Source organism: Protopterus annectens, chromosome 2.part0 (assembly GCF_019279795.1).
Source record: "Protopterus annectens isolate FY-2018-M chromosome 2.part0, PAN1.0, whole genome shotgun sequence".
Classification (NCBI taxonomy): domain Eukaryota; kingdom Metazoa; phylum Chordata; order Ceratodontiformes; family Protopteridae; genus Protopterus; species Protopterus annectens.
This window is the reverse complement of record NC_056728.1, coordinates 583,140,749-583,164,915: the sequence shown is the minus strand read 5'-3', so window position 1 is coordinate 583,164,915 and position 24,167 is coordinate 583,140,749.

Here is a 24,167-nt window from a genome sequence, read left to right as displayed (position 1 = left end):
TACAATCCCATTTGAGACACTTGTATGTATAAATACATGCTTAAAATAGGGATCAAATTAATAGAGATATTAATATCTACACATGAGCTATTTAGCATAATTATAAATGCACAAAAATAATCATTCAAAAAGCTACATCTAAAACTTGTACAGCTTGTGCTTCTAAATATCATAATATCTGTAACAGCATAAATAATTCAGATCAGACATGTGCACATGCAGATATGTTAATACAGCTGGTATTATAAACATAAAAATATAAAAATATATGAGACTGAATGTGCAAAATCAGGTGAAATGTGTGTGCTTGATGAAAAAGGAACGCATGGTATATCAGCATCTTTCACAACAATTGGCCCCTAATAAGCCTGCAGAGTAAAATAACAGAGACAACGATGGAGAGAAAAATGGAAAAATGTGATGTATAAAAATGTCATAAAAGTGGAAGTAAAACCAGCCAGAAGTTAATACAGGGTGGCAAAGGGGTGAAAAGCTTCAATGAAATTTCCTAGCTTTGAGTATAGGTTTGATGGAGACTCTGTCATTGAGGCCTGGATACAAATCAGCCCTAAGCCTGATGATCCATTTGGCCTCTATCTGTTCCGTGGTGTTAAAAATATCTCCTCTTCTACGAGATGGAACATTGTTTTGAATTACTTGAAACAAAAAGCTATGTTGGGTGGATGTATTAAGTACATGCCTAGACAGAGCATTTGAAGGACATGTCACTTTGATTTTATATAGGTGTTCCCTAATTCTGTCTTTAAACTTTCTGTCCATTTTCCCTACATAAAACGCAGGGCAGTGTACACAGGTTGCCAGGTACACCACATGGCAGGTCTCACAAGTGGCAGAAACTGTGAAATGAAATTCTTGTCCTGTAGTAGGATGATTGAATTTATCAGTTTCTTTAATGAATTTGCAATAATTGCATTTTTGACATTTTCTAGTCATTTTATGATTACTAGTTGTATTTATGTCAAACCTATTTGGACCACATAAAAAATACACAAGGAAAGGAACAGGTCACAAATCACGCCAGCCGAAGTAAAACAAATGTAGCCTATAAATACATGCACTTCTTCAGACAAACACAGAAATGTATTAAAACACTTATATAGGCTTTGAACACCCAGCTGATGACCCATTTGAACAACAATGATCTTATTAATCCAATTAATTAGGGTTGATCAAAGCAACTTCAGTAAAACAGTACATACAAAAACTGACTGCAAAATCTGCAAAATCTTTGATTGCATACATATTTTACCAACTACCAAAATTTCTACATTATAAAATGCACACATATATCAAGAGAAATTATGTATGGAAATGTATATTTATACTGTTTTCAAAATTAGGTTATTATAACTAAAAATATGTTACTAATACCTAATCATAAATATGGAATGAAAGATCGTTTCAAATGTATTCTACATTCATTTGTAACTAAGTGTCTGTTAAATACATAATTCCATACTCTGATGCTATAGACAACAATGAATGAATAACAAAAGAAAGAAAAACAATACATATGCTATTTGGACCACATAACATTCTGTGTAAATTCAACTTATTTTTATATGTAAATTTTGGTTCTTCGCCCAATATCTCAGAAATAACTGGATCTGTTAACAAGATGTCCCAATGTTTTCGATATATGCTTTCAATACTATTTACATCTTGTGTAAAATGTATCGGTATTCTGATAACTCCACTGCTAGTTTTGATGTGTTACTATCATCTCATTTACTAGAAGTAGGGAAAAGCCCTACCTTCTCTCAATTCACCTATGATACCTAAAGTAGCATCAACTTCTGTTACTGTGTAAGACCTGTCTATAAATTTATTCCTCAAGTCTTCTATACCTGTTTTGAAGCTTGAGTCTTCAGAAAACAGCCTAGATACCCTCATGGCTTGACTTTTGACGATGTTACCAAAGACATGCTTAGGATGCATGCTACTTCGATGGAGAAAGTTATTTCTATAGCAATCCTTTCGAAAAACTCCAGTGTTAAGTATACCATTTGGTAGTTGTTCAACATATACGTCCAAATAGGGTATGACATCTTTGGAATTAACCATAGAAAATCTTAGAAAACTGGTGTCTTGATTTATTTTATCATAGAAAGACCTCAATTGTTCTTCATCACCTTTCCAAATAAGGAAGAGGTCATCTACAAACCTAGTGTAGAATGAAACATTCTGACTAAATTCCTCTATCTGAAACAGAGAAGAAATTTCCCAGTAGGCCATAACAAGGTTGGCGTAGCTATTGGCACAAGAAGTGCCCATAGCTACGCCATCCCTCTGAAGATATACTTGACCATTAAACAAGAAAATATTATTTGTTAATACAATTTCCATCAATTCGTGATGACTTCTATTAGATCCTTCGAAAATGTGCCATCTCTAGTAAGAATCCTACTTATGCTATTGAGTCCCTCATGATTAGGAATAACAGTAAAAAGAGAGTTGACATCAAGTGTCACAAACAATTTATGTTGGAAACCATCACTCACCGAGGTGTTCTCATATAGTTTAATTAGGAATTGTTTAGTATCTTTCAGTATGTGTGTGTACTTGTCCACTATAGGTCTTAATAAGGACTCTAAATAGATGGAATCGCTCGGTGATCCAGCCCTTCCTGCAACAATTGGCCTCATAGGTGGATCCAAACCATTTTGTGAATCTTGGGTATTCCTGTATGATGGGTATCGTTGGATGTTCCACTACAAGGTATGTGAATAATTCTTGATTAATCTTACCCTCATTCAACATAACATTTAATCTACTAGAAACATCTGATATGATCCTATTTACTCTACTATCATTGATCTTCAAATAAAAAACAGAATCATCCAGCATATTGCACATTTTATCAATATAAAACTGCATGTCCATGATAACTACAGGACCACCTTTATCGGCTGGTCTTATCATAATGGTCCTATCACCTTTCAAGCCATTAAGTGCTTTCCTTTGTACTGGTTTCAGGTTGCCAAACCATCTCTTTTTCCTACTATTTGCATCATTTTCATATAATCCTTGCTCAACCAGTTTGGAATAAGCCTCGATAAGTGGGTGGTTGCATGGAATGTAAGTGCTTGGTTTTCTAAACGGATGGGGTAAACTAGTGAAATCAACCTTCACTTGGAGGTTTCGTATAAACATTTTCAAATCAATAATGCTATTTGTGATATCGCTTCTACTAGAGGGAATAAACGTTAAACCCTTCTCCAAGACAGACTTTTCTTCTTCCGTTAAAAGCTTGCTTGATATGTTCCACACTATTGATTCTTGGTCCCTTGCCAAATCTTTTTTAGTGTAGGACCAGCCTGTACTGGTCCTGCTGGTCTCTTTCTGCCTTCCCTGCCTCCATTGATTGGCGATGGGGAAAGGGACTGATTCAGTACTCATACTATTGAATCTAGTCTTGGCGTCCATGCCTAGGCTAATCTTATCTACTGTTTTCAGATTTTTATTCATAATCTTATTAACATTATCGTCTTCATTTTCTATATGCTCACATATATCTATCCTTGTATTAGCATCTTCAAATACAGATATATTGTGAACATTACCAAGAGCATGTATCATTAGTACCATCCTGGTGTATTATTGCTGTGGTAACAATGGTATTTTTCTTACCCCCTGTCTGTTTATCTATGACAATAACATTAGAACCATCAGCATTGTTATCTGGCCCATCTCTGGCCAGGCCAATATTGGTATTGTCTTTCATTTCATTTGGAAGGCGTGAGTTCTTCCATCCCTTGGCTCCATTCTCCACTCTGGGCCAAGTAAAGACATGGCCTTTTTTGAAATCATCTATGTCCCTACTAAGTTTATCATGTTTTTGCTGTAACAGTTTTTTCTCATAAATGAAGACGCTGTCTAACATTTTGTCAGTAGATGCTTCTACCACTGGTCTAGGGTACATGGTAAATAAGCTCTGCTGTTGCTTCTGTAGTTTCTCCCTCAATGATGTTTCATGAGGTAAGAAGTAATTGTTCATTAACTCCATGTACTTCAGGCTAGTATCTATGTTTAACTGTTGCCATGAATATAACAAATCTTTATACACAGTACCTGTGGTTGGCATTTTCAGGATCCTTAAACCCCTTGGAACAATTTTACGAGTAATGCATGCTTCGAAGTGTTGCCTCTCCAAGGGACAAGTGGACAAGTACACACACATACTGAAAGATACTAAACAATTCCTAATTAAACTATATGAGAACACCCTCGACCGTGATGGTTTCCAACATAAATTGTTAGTGACACTTGATGTCAACTCTCTTTTTACTGTTATTCCTAATCATGAGGGACTCAATAGCATAAGTAGGATTCTTACTAGAGATGGCACATTTTCCGAAGGAAGAATAGAAGTCATCACGGAATTGATGGAAATTGTATTAACAAATAATATTTTCTTGTTTAATGGTCACCTACTGGGCAATTTCTTCTCTATTTCAGATGGAGGAATTTAGTCAGAATGTTTCATTCTACACTAGGTTTGTAGATGATCTCTTCCTTATTTGGAAAGGTGATGAAGAACAATTGAGGTCTTTCTATGATAAAATAAGTCAAGACACCAGTTTTCTAAGATTTTCTATGGTTAATTCCAAAGATGTCATACCCTATTTGGATTATATGTTGAACAACTACCAAATGGTATACTTAACACTGGAGTTTTTCGAAAGGATTGCTATAGAAATAACTTTCTCCATTGAAGTAGCATGCATCCTAAGCATGTCTTTGGTAACATCACAAAAAGCTTCAAGGAGGGTATCTAGGCTGTTTTCTGAAGACTCAAGCTTCAAAACAGGTATAGAAGACTTGAGGAATAAATTTATAGACAGGTCTTACACGGTAACAGAAGTTGATGCTACTTTAGGTATCATAGGTGAATTGAGAGAAGGTAGGGCTTTTATGATAGTAACATCATCAAAACTAGCAGTGGAGTTATCAGAATACCGATACATTTTACACAAGATGTAAATAGTATTGAAAGCATATATCGAAAACATTGGGACATCTTGTTAACAGATCCAGTTATTTCTGAGATATTGAGAACCAAAATTTACATATAAAAATAAGTTGAATTTACACAGAATGTTATGTGGTCCAAATAGGTTTGACATAAATACAACTAGTAATCATAAAATGACTAGAAAATGTCAAAAATGCAATTATTGCAAATTCATTAAAGAAACTGATAAATTCAATCATCCTACTACAGGACAAGAATTTCATTTCACAGTTTCTGCCACTTGTGAGACCTGCCATGTGGTGTACCTGGCAACCTGTGTACACTGCCCTCGTTTTTATGGAAAGCGGACAGAAAGTTTAAATACAGAATTAGGGAACACCTATATAAAATCAAAGTGACATGTCCTTCAAATGCTCTGTCTAGGCATGTACTTAATACATCCACCCAACATAGCTTTTTGTTTGAAGTATTTCAAAACAATGTTCCATCTCCGGAACAGATAGAGGCCAAATGGATCATCAGGCTTAGGGCTGATTTGTATCCAGGCCTCAATGACAGAGTCTCCATCAAACCTATACTCAAAGCTAGGAAATTTCATTGAAGCTTTTCATTTACTTCCACTTTTAAGACATTTTTATACATCACATTTTTCCATCTCCATCGTTGTCTCTGTTATTTTACTCTGCAGGCTTATTAAAGATGCTGATATACCATCACACAGATTTCACCTGATTTTGCACATTCAGTCTCATATATTTTTATATTTTTATGTTTATAATACCAGCTGTATTAACATCTCTGCGTGTGCACATGTCTGATCTGAATTATTTATGCTGTTACAGATATTATGATATTTAGAAGCACACGCTGTACAAGTTTTAGATGTAGCTTTTTGAATGATTATTTTTGTGCATTTATAATTATGCTAAATAGCTCATGTGTAGATATTAATATCTCTATTAATTTGATCCCTATTTTAAGCATGTATTTATACATACAAGTGTCTCAAATGGGATTGTATCGCTCATTAAATATTTTGTTACTAGTATGCATATAAGTAGCAGTATTTATAGGAAAATAGCATGTAATTTTGAAACACTTTATTTGCTGCAGATTGTCTATGAGATGGTTACATAGATATTCAAAATATTTTAAAACATTTTGAATGTTAAATGCAGCAGTTAAAGCAGGGTAAAATGTTATTTCAGAATATGTCTACAAAATGTCTGTATACATATTTTAAATATTTTAAATAATTTAAAACTTTTTTAAAATATTTTATAATATTTTATATGTAGTAGGATGTGGCATCAGAGTTGTTTGTAGTGTTTTACTACAAAAGTGATGTCACTTTAAATATTTTATGTATAACAGGATGTGACATCAGAGCTGACTTCAGTATGTCTAAACAGGATGTGACGTCAGTAGTTGACTTTAGCATTTTGCTATAAAAGGGATGCTAGTATGTTTGTTTGTTAGTGGCCTGATGAAGATTCGTTGAAAGCGCTAGTCCTGTGTTTTAATTATTCTAATAAACGTGGTTTCTACTGGATGCTTGGATTTATTTTTACATGCTGGCTGCGTGTTTTTTCTACAAGCTATTGCCCAGTGGATGAGTAGGTTCGAATGAACACTCTATGGTGATTTTGACTCTTGTTTATTGGATTAAGAGTTCGCAAAGTAAAGCAGTTTACAGTTTACAGCTTCGTTTCTCTTTGTGGAACATTTGGTTACCTTCTGTGACTGACTTGAACTGAACACAGCAAGTATACTTCCCACTATTTAAGCCTGGTTTTTTGTTGTACTTTACCAGTTTTGTATATTAAAAAAAGAGAAGATAAGGGTTGGGATGAGAGAAAAAAAAGGGATCACATTAGTAACTTCATATGTGACATACAAAGTATTGACACAATTATTTGACTCTTTTCTGTTACCTTTACTTTTAAGACTGAAAACTACTAAGAAATGTATTTATTACTTTTCAGACTAACCACTTCATAACAGATGCACACTATAGCACAGATTGCAGTAAGCGATCCTTGATGTGTGCATATATTGCACATATGTGTGTCCATATTATACTGATTACAGTTTACAGCAGGCCATTTATGCCACTGGTATAGAGGTCCAAAGTTACATTGCAATACTGATGAAAACTTAACAGTATTGTATATTTGGGAAGTGTGTTTTTTGAACCCACAACCTTGTACTACTCTCTAATACTGTACTGTTATTTTTGTCCTACAGACGAATGCATGCATAGGTTCCTTTTACAGTTGAGACTTGCATGCTCACTATTATTTGAGAATATGGAACTGTTGCTTTGTGCTACATACTAAGGCGTGCATTCTTTCTTTTACAGTTCAGATATGCATGCTCAGTTTGATACATCTGAATTAAATACCAAATAATCTGTCTTCAACTTTGAATGCTACAGTAACAGTACTGTTATGATACATACAAACAATATGCTTCTTGCATCCTTGCAAATCTCACGGCATGGGTCCTCACATTTACAGCTCTCTCATTGACAACTTTGGAAAATATAGAACAGTCTTGACTATATTCAGCTTTTAACTCTTACAAGTAGTCACTGTAATTGATACTTACACATCTGTGAGATACCTCTGGTCCTAAATTCCCCAATCTAATGGTCAAGGGTAACGCTCTTCTTCCTCCTGAGTTTGTTGAAGTGGTGTTGACATTGTTTGCCAGTGCGGGATATACCTATAGCGCTGGTCAAAGACCTGGCAACACTGTTCTATGCTTCCGATTTGTATTCTGAGATTGAATAGTCCGTCTGCAGTAACAGGGGCCCATGATGCTGAATTAGGAGTCCAAAAAGTACTTTGCACTCCAAGACACCCCATCTCTGAGCTTGGAAGTACATTCCCTCACCAAAAGCACCAGACATGACAACCAGAGATCAAGCACAATGTAAAATGAGGTTTTCCTGCCAATTACACTTTATATCCTGATGTTTTGCCACCAATTCCAGTTATTGTGCCCTTACTGGGTGTGCACACAATGTTTTAAAATGTGCTGTGCTTACCATCATGCAAACATAGTGCACGGGTCCTCTGCTACCATTGTTTGCACTATGTGGCACATTGCCTAAACAGTGGCCAAAAAAATTTAAATGAAGAAAACTAAAGAAAGGGAAAGCAAATGCTGTCCTTTCCTACTATCCTTCAGCAAAATCAATGCTATATGTGTCATAGCTCTCAATATTCCATCTCCAAAATGAGAAATAGTAGCCCTCATAATGTGGAAGAAATAGGCAAAATGGGGAAAACATCCTAATGGCTAACTAACATCTTAAATTAAGACAATTATATGATGGTTAAAATGTGCTGGTTTTACTTACATAAAAGATCTTACACAGTATTGCTATCAGTGTTCGCTTGCAAGCTTTCATGGACAGCAGCTGTACACAGAAATACTATCCACATTCATATAAGAGGTTTTCAGCCAGCAAGACTGCTGTGATCTGTGAAACTTTGCTTATGCATGCCATGCTTCATTAATATGCATGGCTTGATGACGCATGATGAACAAGATTGCGTCAGTGGTAACACTCCATGTAGGCTCTGCTCAAAGCCTACACGGAGTTTTTGGACCCTGGGAAAACTTTTTTTTTCATTTATTTGATTAAATTAATACTTTAAACCAGAGAATTACAAATGGCTTGTTGTTTAACATGTTAAAACCTAACTATACTAATGTTTTTAAAAATGTTGAACAGAATTGTAAGATTGTTTTACAAAGAAAATAAAAAAAAAATGATATGTGATTGCAATGATTAACACAACAATATTGCATATCCATTACCTAAGGCACCTAAGCATAGCATGCTTCCAAAAGTTACCTTCCTTCTAGATTTTAAACTTGTGAGCATTCCCCACTTAACCCTCCACACAGAGTATATACTGACATGACACAAACTGCAGACATGAGTTTGGATGAATTTCCCTCACTTTCCAAAACTAATGAGAATTCAGAATTAACCACACTGACAGATACTTTTTACCACCATTTATACCCCCTACAAAGCCCACCCTTTTCAGGATGTTTAACAGATAGAAATATTAAACAATGGGAGGGTGAAATAAGTAGGGGGAACAAAAACCAGGGGCAACTACCAGAAAAACCAAAGGAACCAAAAGTTAATTGATATTAATACCTCAAATAACAATATGTTATACACCTTCAAGGTTTTTTACGTGTTTAATTACAGTTCTGTACAAATACAGGAATGTTATTTTTCTTTGTTAGCAAGGGTCTCAAATTTGTACCTCACAAACATATGTACATAAGAGACACTTTACTAGCTTTGAAACTGTTTATGAGAAAATTAAACTTTGTAGTTAGCACTAATGAATCAGACACACTACTAAGAGAACATGATTTACTATGGAAGAAAAAAGTACTTTTAGCCCTCCCTTAATCCCTCTAGTGGCAACATTTGAAAAGTGTTGTGAAAGGGAGCTATATAAGTTGGAAAAGCACTCACACACTCGGACACAGAACCTGTCTGGGGAGGAGAACAATACTTTGAATTCAGATTTAATAAGGATCTAAGGGTTATGAAACAAGATATAGGAGGGTATGATTTTCATGGATTTCTTATATGCTTTTAGACCATAACAAATATAAAGCAGTATCAATGAATGAAATGTTTATATCATACAGGAAGATTGACCCATTTTAGATGAGTGTTTGACATAAGGAACAATTTCACCCCAAGGAAATCCAGTTTATTAGTATAAAGAATCCAATTATACCATCCATCTTTGGGATCCCAAAAACACATGAAGACATTCTAGATCCCCTTTTAAGATTAATAGTGGCAGCACAGGGGTCCAAAACGTACCCTTTTGCCATCTTTGTGGAAAGGATATTGAAAGAGATATTTTCACCTATAAACCATATTTTAAGAGATTCTTGAGACTTTTTACATAAGATTAAACAAGGATTTTACAGTGACAGTGTTATGTTTGTAACAGTAGATGCAATGGATTTATTCAGCTGCATATCATACACGCAGGGAGTCAAATACTTTCACTCAGCTCTTTTAAGCCTTACAAGTCTGGAAAATAGGCTTATAAATCTCCTCATGGACTTAATGGAAATTACTTTATAAAACAATTTTTTTTTTTTAAGGAGACTATTTTAAACAACTTAAGGGAGTGGCTATGGGCACAGCATGTGCCCTAGTACATGTTAACCTGGTGATTTACCACAGGGAACTTGAATACATTTTAAACTCAAGTTTCAATTTATACTGAAAAATGTATTCTTGGTACATGGATGACATTTTTATTTCCTGTAATGCCCCCCCCCCCCAACAACATAGTGGAGTTTATTTTATATCTGAACAAAATGACAGATTCTTTTAAAGTTTACCTACCAAACTAGTCAGAACAATGTAAACTATATTGATGTGACCCTTTACAAGGACAGCAGCCTGCATAGGAAATCCACATTTTCTAATACCTATTTGCACTTTGATAGTAGTCACACCTACTATATTAAAATTAACTTATTTAAGGGGCTGTTAGTACCACCATGATGTGCTCTAAGCTCAAGTTTTTTATGCAAGAACATGAGAGGATTCACAGCATATTTTTAAGGAGGGGTTACCCTGAGAAATTATTATCCACCATTGGGAAACAAATATTGAAGAACTAGGTTGTCAAATACAAATCTATCACCCATTCTGGACATTTAGTGACAACTGAACCCACTGCATCAAAAACTAACTCTACAAACAAATGTTCACAGGCTGTACTACTCCAATATAATGAACAAGTGGAGCACATCAAAGACATTATTAAGAACAACTGGAGTATAGTTAAGATAGATGATTTTGTCTACCATAAATTGTGAGAGAACCCAACTTTATACACAAAACCGGTTTGAACATTAAGAACCTTCTAGAACACAATCAATCTGGTAGACAATACTGATATTAGCATCAAAAAATGTGGGAGCTGTAACCAGTGCAGCTATATTATGGACACCCCCAAATCACTTTGGATTGCTACGCAAGCATTAAGATCAATTTAGTTAAAGGGAACTGTCACACCAATGGGGTGATTTACCTAGCAAAGTGCCCAAATTGTCCCACTTTTTATGTCGGAAAGACTGAGTGGGCCTTATGGAAAAGGATGGATAAACACAACTATGATATGAAAACAAAAAGCACTGACAGTGCATTGTATAAACATTCTGTGGCATGTCAAGGTTTAACGAAATGTGTATTCGACATCCTGGAGATCATTCCTATTGATGAAAGGGGAGGGAACTGGGAAAAGTTTATAGAATATAAAGAGTTAAAATGGCAACTTAAGTTAAATGCTGCCAACTTCCCAGGGCTCAGTGAACCTATTTTCAATACATCTGGATGAAGCATGCAATACTTTGAACACTGTCACATTTTTATATGTTTTTTATTAGCTTTTACAAGCTATTTTAAAGTTTTTTATAAGCTGTATATGGGATTTTTTAAGGTTGTTATAAGACTTCAGTATGAGGAATCATTATTGGTATGATTAACATACTTTTTTTACATATTTATTTCATTTACTTCTTATGTGAGTGGAAAGTACTGATTTCTTTGTTATGCAACTGAATAACTACTGAGATCACATTACATCCTATGCTTTTACCAGTTTTCCATAACTGAACATGTGACAACTGAACAATGTGATATAACAACTGTATTATGTAATGGATAACAAGTTTTGATGAAATCCTATCAACAAGGATGAAAGAGCTTAACTTTTAACTCTTTTGTTTGAAAGATACATTTCTTAAATTAAAAGTATTCTTTTTGTTTTAAGATGCTCCTTGATGGTCATTTGTTTCTTAGCATCAACTGAGTGATTTACCAAGACTGGGAGAACACTACGTGAGCCTTTTTGATTTATTTAGTTGTTACTTGATTTTTGCTACATGGACACATAACTACTTCTTGTGGTAAAAACAAATACCTAAGGATGGAGACTGTTTCTGAAGGAGATGGTGAAGGTGATTAGAAGAGTATCCCATTAAGATATATGAAAGAAGAATGTAACAGTAAAAGACACATTGTGCAAGAAAATTTGGGAACAGATAATTGAAAATCACTGGCTCCCAGGAATACAGATGTGTTACTGCCAGTAATGTGAACATGAAGCAACGGAGCAATTCTATGTATAGTACTTTTCTCTTACTGTCCAGTGATATAAAATGACAAATCATCAAAAAGGAGCAAAGCAAATCATTATCACTAAATGTAGAATAAGATCCTCTGGATAATTATTTAACATTTGCTAAGAGGGCTGTTCCTTGGACACTTTCATCAATTACTTGTGGAACAATGGATGGATAAAAAAACAGCCCATATAAAAATAATTCTTAGTGCAACCAAACACAATGTTTTGTAAGGTTAGAGGAAACCAGTGAACTAGCTGAAGAAATAGTGACAGGCTTAGTCCCAGGAAGTACAAGCAAACTGTATGGGGAGAGTAATCAGAAGCCAGGAATGAACCCACAATGTCCAATGCAGAGATCTTATTAAAGAGCCATCATGCTAACTTCTTGTTCTATGCAACCTCACCCTGCACTAAAACACAATTCTCAAAACATAGAGCATCCTGGCTACTAAATGCACAACTCACAAGCATTGGAGAAACAAAGAACCTTGCACTGGTACAGTGAAGATGAAATGATTAAGACAGCTAAATGAAGATACAATAATTGTTATCAGATTCAGTTTATAGTAGAAAGAGCAGTAAGCACAATAAATCTAAAATATGTCAGGTGTGACTCATTTTACATATGCAGAAACAATTTTGCAGTATTAAGTATAATCCAATCTCACAGTATATAAGCAAATGCATAGATTTCATGCATCTGTTCAGAAAACTACAATATGCAGATTTTGTGTACCTTCATTAGAAGAAACACATTTGGCATTTCTTTTGTTTGTTAGAAAGCAGAACACTAATCAAGCAGAAGGCAACATAAGTTTATATCATTGAAATAAGTCAAGTAGTTTAATTTGTGTCTCTATGGGTGCCAGAAGCTGCTGAAGGCTTTTGGGGGAGGGGGGGGGGCTCAGAGGGCAACAGAGACATTTAGTTATCTAAAAACTACAATTTATTTGTTTATTATTTATTGTTTAAATGGTACATACTAACACAAAACCGAAGCATACATGTAACATAAATATCAGCTATGTATATAATGCCAATATGAATTGCATAAAGAATAACTGCACAGAAAGTTTATGCAAAATTACAAATGAATGTTGAACCTCTTTGCTGTGTGATCTTCTAGTAACAGCAGTCCTGCTTATCTGGTATACCATTTCAGGCTATCCATTACTTTAGCCCAATTTAAAGTCTGTGTGAGAAGCATACTTTCAATGTAATGGAAGTACATGCACTCAGAAGCATATTACATAGAGCAGCATGCATGCACACACACACACACACACACACACGCACACGCACACGCACACACACACACACACACACACACACACACACACACACACACACACACACACACACACCCCTATCTAAGGGAAATTAAGGGGATCACTAGTTCACAGAATAGCATGACTTTGTCAGCTAAGAAAAAATCCAGAGACCTCATCAGAAACCTGCTCGAAGAGTGAAAGAGCATGCAGACTCCATGCAAAAGACATGCACTGTTGAAATCAGACCTGAAACCAGGCAGCAGTTCCACCAGGTGCATAATGGTGCTACCTCAACCCTGACTCATCATGAAAATCCTTGTGAGCACATTAGATTAAGATCTCAAACTTCAACTTGAACATGAGTAGTAACTAAAAAATGTAGCCACCCAAAAGCAGATCTCTCCAGAGACCTATATAAACTGATAATCATGAGAGAAAAAAACAGCAAAAAAAAACTAATTAAAAAAATGCAAAATATGACCTGCTAATCATAATAGTAAAAAAAGTGGTTTGTGTTTTAAATATAAATGATGGGAGAATACTGGAGACTATTCTGTATCATTTAGAATGTTACTCTCATAATGTCTAACCTTACAAGTTACAAAAGAGCATGTGCTACAAGCTGGAACATCTGCATAAAATAAGTGCATTGTATTTCAATTATGCAGATCCTGAGGACTAACAATGTACAGCAATCTTAGAAATGGACCTGACTGCATCATTCTCCCAACCAATGGTGGATTTAAGTGTACTTTGGCCTCGGGCAGTTTTCAGCTATGCCCTCCATCCCCTCTGTACACATTTTGATGGCCATGCATAAATACATGTTCTTTTGGATTCAGCTTCCTGATTGTTTTAAATTACATTTCTTGTTTAACACAGACACATAGAGTTTTTTTATTAATATGTTTCTCAGTAAGCAGTGAAATAAAAGTTATGAACCCAAAATGACAAAAGTACTCATTTCAGAACATTTCAACCAATACAATCCATGCACAATTCTGTTGTTATAGCTCACCAATATCTATACTGATCAATTACAGCCACTTTGACACTTTGCACATCACATGTGTGATTGTGATAATAATGGCCATAGTAAAATATTTCAGCTTTCTTTAACAAATACAAACTAGTCCTGGAAAGACAAACTAATTACTGTTTAACTTTATCAACTCAATATGGTCAGTCATTTTTTTATCCATAGACATCACCCACAACCAGCAATTACAACTACATTGCTGACTATCATACTAAACAATGCAATATATTTCAGGTTTGTTTCACACAAACTCACAGTAGCCATGCTCAAGTGTTCCAACTTAATTCATACACACATGCACACTAGTCATGCAAAGCCAGATTAAAGTATCTTTAAAAATAAACAGGTAAAAGCAAAAGTACTTTCATCCAAAGAAAGCCCTCCACCCCAACCAGTAGATATAGCCACTTTGGACAGTAATCAAGAAGCCTCAGTCCCACTACTGGCACAGGTGAGGAGCATTCACTTGGAAGAAATATAGATACAGTATTTTCAGATGCAGGTCTCTGCAACAAGCACAATTTCCCTTAAGAGCACACAAGGAACACACTCCCGTCCTGGGGCTTGGTTTCCTCTCTCTCTCTCTCACCAGACCCCAAATAAGGTCCCACACTGAGCACAGCTGTAGAGTTGAGTCCTCAGCCAAGTGTTCCAAGCTAAGTCCTCCACCACCCTCTCTGTGAAACCAGTGCTCTGTGTCCCTGCTCCAAGTAGCTGACACACACTCTCTTTTAGATTTGATTTTCACACATACACACACACACACACACACACACACACACACACACACACACACACACACACACACACCTGGGAAAGGCTGGTACAGATTTACCAGCTATGCCCCTCTGCCCAGACTATAAGGTAAAAACTGCCACCAGAACACTCCAAAGCCAGCTACTCTAAGTCTTTTACAAGGGTACCTAATTATACTGAGTAAAATTAATACTAATACAAATGGTAATGTTTGACCTGTGTAGAAAGGCGTTCAAAAGCAGCCACATTGTCACCAAATAAATATAAGTGCTCTCAAATGTTAAAATATTCTCTAAAAAATGAAAAGTTTAAATATTTTAATAATAAATAAAAGAACATGAAAATACTTAATATCTATTTACAATAAACACCAGAGTTTCAGCCACATGAAATATTAAAAATAACACAGATGGAAAGATTCACACAGATACAGAAAAACAATACTTAGCAAATCTCACTATATTTTCCTGACTGATTTAAACAATTGCTGTTTCCTACTTAATAAAGCAAGGCAAGATGAAGTGGGTGAATAATCCTTCTTTTGTCAGGTTTCAAAATCAGACAGCCCTTAGAATTCTGTCTCATCTAGTATTAAAACATAATTTCAGTGCTGGATTACAGAATGACATCACATACATCTGGTCATTTGACTCTGGTTTCCACACTACCCCCTTTACTAGAAACTGAACTAAAATCTAGCACATATGTGTCATAATACACACACATAGAGCTTTGCTAAGATGTGTTATAGAATCTGGAAGCTATAAAACTATTTCAAAAACATCTATCCTTCCAGGGTAACAATTAGTTCACCTCAAGGACAATACAGTAGGATTCCTAGCCCTGGTTTTCACATACATTTTTGTCTCTGGCTGCAATCAGAACTGTAAGATACAATCTTTATGGCCTACACCAGGTAATTTAATTTCAGACTGTTTTTCAAAATTATCTGGATTGAGATTAACCTCTTCTCTTCTGGTATCCTCTGTTACAATATATTTGTTTCAACAGTTACAATACAGTCTGGCTTACAGGTATATTTCTTTTCTGCCTGGCAGTACCCACTCTTGGTACATTTTTAACAAAAGCAGTTCACAAATACATTTTTCAACACAAAATCGAGAAAACTAGGATAGCAGTTAAACTGATCCAACAGGAAAAAAAAAACAAAGTAGAACCAAGAAAAAATCAAGGATCTGTAGTATCATATAGTATCACTTTTTTAAGAACAAGACAATAAAACACAAAGCTTTTGAGTTGAAAAGACTCTTTTTCAATGCTCAATAAAATTAATTTGCCTCACACATAACTTAAATATGCTTTATATTACCCAGCCAGCCTATCAAGTGACATCATAATTAGATAAAGATTTAAAGTTCTATTATAGCAGAAGCAATTACATTTTAAATAAATACATTTTACAAACATTGTGTATATAAAAAAACTTTTTTCTTTTGAATATTCACAAACCACTGTATATAAGCACTATATAATAAACAAATATATTACATAAGAGAATGCGAAAAAACTTAAAAATAATATATTAATAAAGATATAACATATAGCATATATCTAAATATATATATATATATATATATATATATATATATATATATATATATATATATATATATATGCTAGATATGTTTGCTAGTATTATATACAACAGTGTTTTTGTTTTAATATAAAGATGGAAACAGTGGGACTGAGGTCCCCACCCATGAGCAGTTACCACTGCACCTTCATGGCTGTGCTGAGGATTGTGTAGGAGGGGCAGGCTGACCCGGGAGTTGTGTCACTCGGGCCTCAAGCTGGCATAGAGGTTCTGCAACAGAACATTCAGTCTCTCTACGCACCACAGCCTGGAGCGTTCGAAGGGTGATAGGTGCCCCTCCACCCACACTTGCATGGGGGGGCGAGCCCCATCCCCTGCAGTGCTTCCACCCGAAGGTGGCACAGGGCCAGTGGAGGAGGAGGTCCCAGGCTGGGCACCAGATCTGCTGGTGCCAGGTGCCATGGCCAGCTGAGGTGGGGCAGGTGGGTCCGCTGGGACCGGCCTTCCCATACGAACTATGTTTTGGAGAGTTTAATAAAGATATGGGTTAGTAACAGTCAACAGCATTCCCAATTAGTTATAACAGCATGCAGAAGTATTCCCATTAAACCAACACACCAGATTTTTAACAGCTGAAAAGCAAGCATAACACATGCATATATATAGAACAATAGTGGACATTACAAGAGCATGCAGGTTTAATTGATGGCAACAGGCCACCAATATTGTGGCACATGCATGGAAATAAATGCAAATATTTATAAACCAATAGGACATATGTCCCAACAAATGTTTTGAGATTAGACATACCAAGTGAGGTTGGAATTGCTTATGCACATACAGTAGGGTGGGAAAAGATAGCTCAATTAACAACTTATATACCTTTCTAGTTTTCACTACATTCCTATTAACTGCAGTTATATGTCCCTTACATGTATTATTACACTACCCAATGTCCTTATATTGTGCAATTGGATTTTGCTAGATCATTATATACATGAGCTGTATCTTACATAAAACTGTCCAAGATGCAGATGTTACTGCAACATATTTTGAGAATTGCTCACACACACTACTGCTAAGATGGTACACTGACAGCTCTACTTTCATATAATTATCTAGATATGTTCAGGTGAAAGTATCAGTTATATGTTAACAGCTCCCTACATTTCTGGCAGCACACTGACATTTCTGCGGGACACAATACCAAGCTACTCATGTGCCAGATTAAGCTGTACATGCTGGGCATGAACCAACAGTTGAGGGCTGTAAATATGCATAAAAGCTACTGGCACTCCCTTCATCCACATTGTATGGGCCTACTCAAGTGTGGGTTGACATTGCTTAATACAACAGTACTATTTGTAGAATGCAACAGTACAACAACATATCAAAGAAAATAACACACACGGACTCCAGGAATTATACATTTATTAAAGGAGTATTACTCCTTTATTTATTGGGTTAAATGACTTTTTGAAGGTTCTCTCATTTATTTTATATAACAGTACATGCAGAATACTTACTAACCTGCCTCATGACGCAGCCTTTGCAGCCTATTTTCATGGGCTTGCAGGTTCATAGCCTAGTCACCTGCAGCTGTGAAGTAAATGCAGTGATATTGAGAAATACCTATCCATAGTATAGACAAGCATGGCAATTCTTAACTACTTAATACAATGGCTACTTACTCAGTACTGAGGCATTAGACATCAAACAGGATTCCTGGATGCACTGGTCCAGTTCTTCACCCCGACACCACTTCAGGTCAGAATGATGGTGCCTGACCTGTTCAACAGTCTGAGGAACACTAGTGGCACTGGTGAGATCACAGGCAAGATGGTTCCAGGCCTCCGTTTTATATTGGGTACCCTGGTACTGGCCCTGCAGGAGTCTTTCCTCGTGTTTGTGGATATGGAGCCAAACCATAATTTTGTACTCCTGGATGCCCCAGTGTTGTACTCTAAATCGAGTGCCTTCACCCACACCAGCCATGCTGACTGCAGAAGGAAGCTACAACCAGTTATAGCACATATTCCCACCTGTGGACATTAAATATGCCTCATTTCCCGCACTTATTTGTGATTGGCCAGTTTTGAGAAAGCTCAACTGTGGGCATGCCTGCTTAGCTGATATTGGCAATGTTTCAAATCCCTTTGATAGATATGTCTCTGTTGAAAGTGCATGTTTGAAAAATGCTGTCATGGCTTAGTGGTTAAGTACTGTGACTATAGTGCACAGTATCCTGAGTTCAAGCCCTGTCACTGCTTTTTATTTTCCTGCTGGGCAGACCTGACTGGTTAAGGAACAGCAAAGCAGGTGTGAGTGTGTTTAACCGACTTTGCTCGACTTTGCCCGACTTTGCTTTAAGTTGCCCAACGTTGCTCAACGTTGCCCAACGTTGCGCTTGTTAGCGCGGTGCACAGCTATGAGCAAAATGCACTGGTTAGCGCGGTGCGCAGCTATGTGCAATTGTATTTAAATATGCTGAATACTGGTAAAATGTGCTTAGCAGTGCTTCAAATTGCTTAAAATAGGGTACTCATGCCTAAGAATGCATTAACATTTCACCTTTATATATATAATTTATGCACTACTACATTTAACATTTCCATGCTTTTTACAAAACTTATACATAAAAAATGTCAGGAAATATTTTTGTATCCAGATTTCCCACAGAAAATGGAATGTGCAGTAGTGGGACTCGAACCGGGAATGCCTCCTCTTTGTGCGAGAGGCTCTAAACACTAAGCTATCGCTATGTTGCTTAATTTGCATATATTTTTCTCATTATCCTCTTCTGGTGTCTAAGCTGCTAACTGTAGCTAAGCAATGGGAAAACCCACGCAACTATGGGCAGCTATATTGGAAGAAAAAAAAATATTTTTATTTTTTATTTTGTAAGTTGTTTAACATATGGGGGAGTGTAGTGTAACATTGTACACATGTGAGTGGACTCGCTCATGTAACTGGAAGTTGCGGCATTTCTTCATTGCAGAGGCGTGGAATTTTGGACTGCTCAGCAGTCCGACATGCCTCCTACACTCGTCCATGCTCTGTGTAAGCTTTAGAGTTGAGGCACCATGCCCTTGTTAATATGCATGGCATGCTGCCATCATACTCTTACACTGGCGTTTCCGTGTAAGACTAATCTAGTCTTACACGGAAGATTAGTAAATCGGGGAAAGTGTTTGTGTCTATTTTTCTATGTATTTCAGAAAGGTGTGAAGAAATCCTATCCTTTAACCTTTGATTTAGTTTTTCCTACATAGAAGGAAGGACATTTTACACAGTTAGCTAAATAAATTACATTTTCTGTATTGCATGTAGTATAGGTAGCAAAGAAAGCAAAGAACAAATTCTGTTGGGATATAGAATGACTAGAATACTTGTCTATATTTATAAATTTACAAAAACTACAATTAAAACATTGGGTAGTGGATTTATGTGTATCTAACTTCCATCTTTTCCTTCTTAAATTTTTATAACAAAGTTGTTTAAGATTTCACGCCTTTTTTATTATATAGTGCTTATATACAGTGGTTTATGAATATTTAAAACAAAAAAATATATATATATATATATATATATATATATATATATATGGGTCACCTTTAAAACCTCGAAATCGCGTTTGCCCGACACGGAATCCGACGGGACGAGAATACCGACAACGCAGATGACCGACAAGGTGAGAACCCGACGGACTCGGTAAGTGTGCGATCGAGTGAGGGATTCAGTGTTAGGGAGTGGACAGGTAAGTGTGCGATAGTGAGGGACTGTGGGTTAGGGGTGGGTTATGTGAGTTAGGGTTAGGGTGCAGGTAGGGTGTGTGTGCGATGGTGAGGGACTGTGGGTTAGGGGTGGGTTATGTGAGTTAGGGTTAGGGTGCAGGTAGGGTGTGTGCGATGGTGAGGGACTGTGGGTTAGGGGTGGGTTAAGTGAGTTAGGGTTAGGGTGCAGGTAGGGTGTGTGTGCGATAGTGAGGGACTGTGGGTTTAGGGGTGGGTAAGTGAGTTAGGGTTAGGGTGCAGGTAGGGTAAGTGTGCGGTAGTGTCGGACCTTAGGGTTAGGGTTTGGGTTAGGGATAGTGCATATGTTATGTAGTGTACTGTGTTGTTTACGTGTAGTGTGTTGGTGTAATGGTTTTCGGTGTTTTGCGTTGTTGGCGTTTTTTGTTGTCGGTCTTTTCGTGTCGGTCATTAGTGTGTCGGGCAAACGCGATTTCGAGGTTTTAAAGGTGATCCATATATATATATATTTTTTTTAAATGTATTTATTTAAAATGTAATTCCTTCTGCTGGAATAGCACTTTAAATCTTAATATCTAATTATGATGTCACTTGACTTGATAGGTTGACTGAGTAATATCAAGTATGTTTAAGTTATGTGCGAGGCAAACTAATTTTATTAAGCATTGAGAAAGTGGCTTTTTGACTCAAAAGGTTTGTGTTTTATTGTGTTTTATTGTCCATTTCTTCATAAAGTGATAATACATGATGCTCCAGAATCTGTGAGTTTTTTTCCTGATATATTTTTCAACACAACCATCTGTACAAATCAGTTTGATATACAAATAACATATAATTCTTTACAAAACTCCAGCTGGCTGTGCTGACATATGTTACACATGCGCTGCCCTACTTCTCCTGCCATCACTGGCAATACCTCACATCGTACACCACTTATTGTTATGACAAAATAAATTACATGTACTTTATTGGTAGTTTTGGATGAAGTTATGTAAAGAACACTAGTATCACACCACGAGACCCAAGCATGTGTAGCTCAATTTAAGCACGAGTATTTATGATGATAGCATAAAAATATTAACCGCTTGATAACATATGCTAAGTCAATATGCACAATCTCTGCAGAAGTAGTATTCTGAAAAATGTCACATTAATGAGAGCTATTACTAATGCCGATGTTGCTGCTGGCAAATCATTCTGCATTTCAGTGTTTCATCCACAAATCTGACGCCTGCTGTCCTTGAAGAATAAATGGTCTATGCTGCATTAAAACTTGGTGTGTTGATGATCTCACAATAATATTTCCTGGAATAGCTCAGCTATGCAAGAGGGAATGATGAGCAAAAGCCAAGTACAGGTTCATTATTAGTTAATAGGCACAAAGTCCAGGAGATAAGTAATGAGAATAACCCAAATTTCCAATTGCCTCAAAAGACTGTCTGATTAACTGACTTGCTCAGAATTACGCAATAGCTAATTGAGAGTTTAAAAATTCAAATGCTGTACCCATGGCACAGAAAGGAGCTCATTAACTAGTTGGCGCTTTAGTTCCCTACACTATCTGCCAGAGTAACAGTTCTTAACTAAATGATGAAATCTTTTACAATCCAATCTTGTAAAGAAGACTGTATCACACTAATATGCAACAATGACTGAATAATGGATGGTGAAGAACAAATGGTTCTGGTAATCACTCCAAATAATGCAGACTTTACTTACCAGACAAACATCAACCCCTTCACAGCTGCTGGTGGCTGTAATGAAGGCACTGCAAAAATATATTACTAAAATGCAATATAATTAGGCTATATTATGTAACCCAGGCCTATTAATGGATTAATTAATCCTTTAGTGCAATGAATAAAACAAAACAATGAAAGACAAATAGAAGTTGCAGCAGCTTTTGTTCTATAATCACAAATAATACAAAAAAATAGAAATATTACTACATACAACATCCTGTTTTTGAAGGGTGAGGGACTGCATATTTTCAGTTCATCTGTATCTGATTATGACATCCCTGTGTCTTTCCTGTTGTCAAGAATAGTTATCTCTTCTGAAATAACAAAGTACAAGTTTGATCAAGGTGAATGGCTGATAATGTTGTATTGTTTCAGAATATGCCTCCAAAGTCAGCAGAACTGGTCATGGATAAATATGGTTCCATGCAGGGTAATAAGCCAGGTCCCCACCAGTCATGTCAGTATCCCATTACTTGTCTGCCTCTCCCCGGTTACCATAAAACACTTTTTAAACATGTCAGTGTACATATTATTTTGGTTTACTATTAGAATGTCAAAGCAAACTCCGTCGACTGTACTGTTGTTGAACACGGAAGTTCGAAAACGGTAATATCGAAGACCAAAAGCCAACCTAGGAACAGTTTTAACATGGGTCAAGATAGGTGTTCAGTGTTATTGCCAAACTACAAACCTCTCCCCTATCTCAACCCATGTTAAAACCCGTTCCTAGGTTGGCTTTTGGTATTTGATATTACCGTTTTTGAACTTCTGTGCTCGACAACAGTACAGTCGACGGAGTTCGCTTCGACAGTAAACCATTATTTTCTTCATTACTTTTACCATTATCATACAGATTTAGATTTCATTTAAATCTTTTGTTTTATATATATTACAGGAAAAACACTACAGCCATTTTCTAAACAAAACAAACTCTCTCAGATTGAAAACAGACCTAGCATGAGAAACAGTAAACATCTCTTACCTTAAAACTAATGATGAGTGAAAATGCATCTGGTAACCCATTAAACTATAAGAGACGTACTTAGATTCATAGTCAAACAGCTTACAGAGAAGCAATAATTAGCAGCTATGTGAATAATGCAGGAATTGACAAATGTGTAATGCATTTGATAACAGTCTGGTGTACCCAAGTTTCCCTTTTCAGGGGCAACCCAGTAGCACTGTCTGGTGAAGTGACTTGGTCAAAGTCATGCAATAGACAAATGAAGACTGAGGAAATCAAACACTACACTACAGGAAGCAGCGCATTAACAGCTCACAGCCTTACTCATCTAAGTAGCAGACAAATTGCTGTAGTCCAACAAAATGAATTTCACAACACATGCCTGCAAAAACAAGCTAAATTAAAAATGTATTCAAGTCGAAATATTAAAAGTAAACTGATTTGGTCCTATTTATTCACAGCCAGATAATAAGCACATTATCAACAGTCAACAAAAAAAGGAAAGTAAAGTTCATACTGTAAGAACATGCCTCAAGGCCATGGACAGCACCCTGGCCGTACAAGGTTACAATGTCTTCCACACATTCAGACCTCAAAATGATCATGAAAGAACCAAAGTTGGAGGTGTATCCATCTATATTAAAGGCAAGTACACCTTGAGGCTGGTCAAATAGTATGACTCTGTTGAACTACTCCATGTCCAATTAACTATAGGCAAAATACCCTACCATATCATTGCTAGCTATAGGTCCCCCACCAAGAATCAAGAACCAAGAAAAGCACACCACCTACCTGGACTTACTGGTGTCACTCATCATACAGCCCAATACCTTAGTCATGGGAAATTTCAACTATCCTTCCATTGGCTGGTTGACATAAATGAGCATGAACAT